The sequence below is a fragment of the Eucyclogobius newberryi genome, unplaced genomic scaffold (assembly GCF_026437365.1).
Source record: "Eucyclogobius newberryi isolate DKJ021-1_F unplaced genomic scaffold, fEucNew1.0.hap1 SCAF_3, whole genome shotgun sequence".
Lineage (NCBI taxonomy): Eukaryota > Metazoa > Chordata > Actinopteri > Gobiiformes > Gobiidae > Eucyclogobius > Eucyclogobius newberryi.
Window position 1 is genome coordinate 28,692,015 of NW_027315945.1, and position 4,191 is coordinate 28,696,205.

The window sequence follows — 4,191 nt, forward strand, 5'->3', positions numbered from 1 at the left end:
TTCATATGAATTAGTCATTGAAGTATTGTTATTTAGACTACTTCAAAACATGCCATGAGCTGAGGGAGGTTTTACGATGCCGACAAAGCAAGATTAACCACAAACTGACACAGGAAATATAATGTAGAAGGCTTTTTTCTGTAAATATACTCCATAAGAAATGTTTATGGACCTTTTGCGATCCAAACAACTGACTGATTCATTGAAGAAATGACTGCTAGATCATTCAATTAGCAAAATAATCTTTTAATTAATAATTTCCTTTTCAGCTTTAAATAATACCTTCAGTTATCTTACAAACTGCAGCAGAACTGTCGTAGTCACACTTAAGTTGTGCCAAATGGGTAAAACTATCAAACGTGCCTTGGATTAAAGTTGCATGTGTTTTTCAGACCGATTCGTCTTGAATTGTTTCCTTAAACGTTCTACTACAGGACCATTTCAGCTGTTTTCTCTGAAGCTCCTGAAGGGGGCGCTACAGACTTCTTGCTGAACTTGTGCAGACTTTTGGAGCAACTTTCACTCCAGTCCGCGTGCTTCCAGTGCTTTATATGTGCCGACAAAACCTCTCACCGGCCTTTTCTTTACACCGCACGGCAACATTGTACCCGTTCGACCCGTTGTCACGCCTGAACTGCACCTGATTGTGTATAAATTAATAAATAAATATGTAATCAGCGTCTGGCACGGCTCCTGCTCCTCTCAGATTGAAGTGTGCGTGAAGAAGAAGAGGAGAAAGCCCGTCCTCTCCTCCGCGCCGCCGGTGGAGGATGCGCTGGTGTCGTAGTTACTTATTCATTGATTTTTGCTCGCGCCGCGTCTCCCGGCCCCGTGTTTTCCCCGCAGGATCCCGGCGCGCGTGGCAAAAGCGGGCCACGTCTCTGTCCCCGTCACTCCCGGTGTCCTGTCCCGGCGACGCGCGCGCGGCGATCCCAAACCGCAGCGGCTCGACACGCGCGGAGCCGGAATAATTCAAGACGATTAAAAATGGACGAGGGACGGAGGAGGAGGAGGAGAGGATCACCTGGAGTCCGTGACAATCTGAGTCCCGATCAGGCCGTGTGCGTGTGTGTGCGTGTGCGTGTGCGTGTGCGTGTGCGTGTGCGTGTGCGTGCGCGTGCGTGTGCGTGTGCGTGTGCGTGTGCGTGCTGTGCCGCTGCTCCACTTCAATCTGTCCCTCGTTGTTGTGGTTTTGACCAGTTTCGCAGTGTTTCCCTTTGAAATTTACTCTAAATGTCACTTCCATGTCCTGAAATCAAGCTGGAAAACGAATGGGTAAAAGACCTACATATGAGGATGTCCGCTCACTTACATGATCATTGCATTTTTACAACAATAAACTGTTCAAATTAGAGTGTTTAGAGGTTAAAGGTGCACTATGTAACGTTTCTGGTGTTGTGTCCGCCACTTAGTTGTCTCCATAGAGATGTTAATGTTCAGTATAGGATTAAACCTAGCTTGCATTTATTTATTGAATTGTTGTATTATGTGTAGTGTATTTATGAAAAAACAACAACATGTAATTCTGGCCGATGAGAGCTGTTTGCGCCTCTCCACAGATCTGACATATAACTTGGCCTGCACCTGCTGGTCAGTTGAACATCGCAGGCATTCCATGTAACATCATGGAGACAATTGCATAGTGCATCTTTAAGAGAGGTTATAGATCAGAAGTGAAATAAAGTTATTGTTATTATCCATATTGACTGTGTTCACATTAAGCAGCAAATCTATGAGAAATACTGATATAGAGTGAGTTTTATTCTTCTTACGTACAATAAAATGCATATGGGAGCTGCTTTTAGTTTAGTTTACTCATTTATTTAATGCAACAGGGACAGTTTATACAGTTTAACATACATTAACAGTTGCTGTGTAACCTTTCCATTCATTTGTTTAGAACTAATTCAGTCAATTACACTATGCTACACCAGATTATACAATCAGCTCACATTTACAGATAAGCTCTTCTTTCAAGTGGAAATCCTGCGTCATTTGGACTTTAAAAACAGTGATAGACGTGACAAAAACATTTATAGCTGGAAGTGACAATTTGAGAGCAATTACATGATTCACACAATTAATGTATTTCTTGGCCTGTTTTCAGACGTTACAACGACGTACAGCCCACAAGACGTGATTTCCCTTTGTAGACACAAGATATTATAATTCAGCTTCAGGTTTATCAGCATCGGCGACGTTAAAACTCATGTTATCTGCACTTCTACATCATCAAGTGCATGAATGTAATACACAGGATAAGACAAGTCAAATGATTTAGTCGCACTTGTACAAACGGTAGTAGTAGTAGTAGTAGTAGTAGTAGTAGTAGTAGTAGTAGTAGTAGTAGTAGTAGTAGTAGTAGTAGTAGTAGTAGTAGTAATAATAGTAGTAGTAGTAGTAGTAGTAATAATAGGAGTAGTAGTAATAATAGTAGTAGTAGTAGTAGTAGTAATAATAGGAGTAGTAGTAATAATAGTAGTAGTAGTAGTAGTAGTAGTAGTAGTAATAGTAGTAATAATAGGAGTAGTAGTAATAATAGTAGTAGTAGTAGTAGTAGTAGTAGTAGTAGTAGTAGTAGTAATAATAGTAGTAGTAGTAGTAGTAGTAGTAGTAGTAGTAGTAGTAGTAATAATAGTATCAGATTGACAACATTCAACATTACCTGCTAATCCTGAAACGTATCAATAACAACAAAAGATAAAATATTCCCATGAAAATTAGCATTATAAATATACAAAACCTGACATAAAGATACAAGGGGATGTTTTAAGAATAAAACAATCAAAGTGTAGTATTAGTAGTGCAATACATTAGTTGGAAAGTAACAAACTGATTGTACTTGTTGTTTGATTGAATCTGACTTGGAGTAAAGTAAAACCAGTAAAAGTATTCCGTTGCTGTTGCAGAAGTTGTAGTAAATGCAGCAGTAAATGGCAACTTTGAATTATTGTGTGTAACTTTGTACAACTTCAGAGTTCATCCTCCTGTCGTGTGCTGCTGATGTGTTTTGATGAAACAGAAAGACCCTGGTGAACAGAAAGCCATATCCTGTGCAAACCAAAGGCTTTTTAAAGGGACGGGCCCTCGCACGCCGACCAATGAGAGCAGCGCGTCAGATCACACAAATGGGTCACACCACACAGGTTATTTCTCTCCTTACAAAAGTGTGCGGTCATATTCACAAGAAAATCATATTGAGCGATGCCCAGGTTACAGGTCGGGTCTGTGCAGAGGCGAACCACAGTAAGAACGCGATAATAACACCTGCTGTTCGAATGAAGGCAAAACACATAAGCTTAATGCTAAACGGTGGAACATTGCAGGCAAAGCAATGGCATATGTATTTTATTATTATTTTATTGAGCTGAGGATCGAACACCATAAAAAGTGACTGTTATTGACATCCCATGTGGGACAATAAAGGAATATCTTATCTTATCTTATCTTAAATCTGCCATTCTGCATCCGCCATCCAATCAGTGTCCAGATAAAATACCTTTTCTACATTCTGTTTTTTTCCACCCGACTATAGAGACGAGCCAAAACAAGGTTGAAAAGTAAACAAAAACGTGAAACAACTGATCGGGGTCACATCAAGAGTTCAGTTCTAAAATGACTTCTACATTTAGTATTTTGTATCTTAAAATGTCATCAGGCTAAATTAAAATGTTGATGATGTGTGTGATCCTGAGCTCTGCACAAATCTCACATTATTATTTAGATTATATACCTAACTAATGTTTTACGGCTCCAACTAAGGCTTTCTATGATACTTTCACACGCTCCTTTACATATTTTTTTTTTTTAATTCTTATTTTTTATTTATTTTATTTATTTTATTTATTTTATTTATTTTATTTAGTTATTTACCATAAGAGTTACAAATTAATTATCTCTTGTTGGTTTTCTTTCATGCCACATGAATCAGTTTATGTCTTTATGGGTTTTGACTTGATATCTGTGTTAACGCTTAAAATATAAATACATACATACATACATACATACACACACACACACACACACACACACACACACACACACACACACACACACACACACACACACACACACACATAAATACATACATACATACATACATAAACAAATTCTGTCCTTGAGCAAGACACTCGAGGAGACACTGGAGCAGATTAGCACATGTGTCGCTGTCACTCAGGGCGAGGGAAGTTT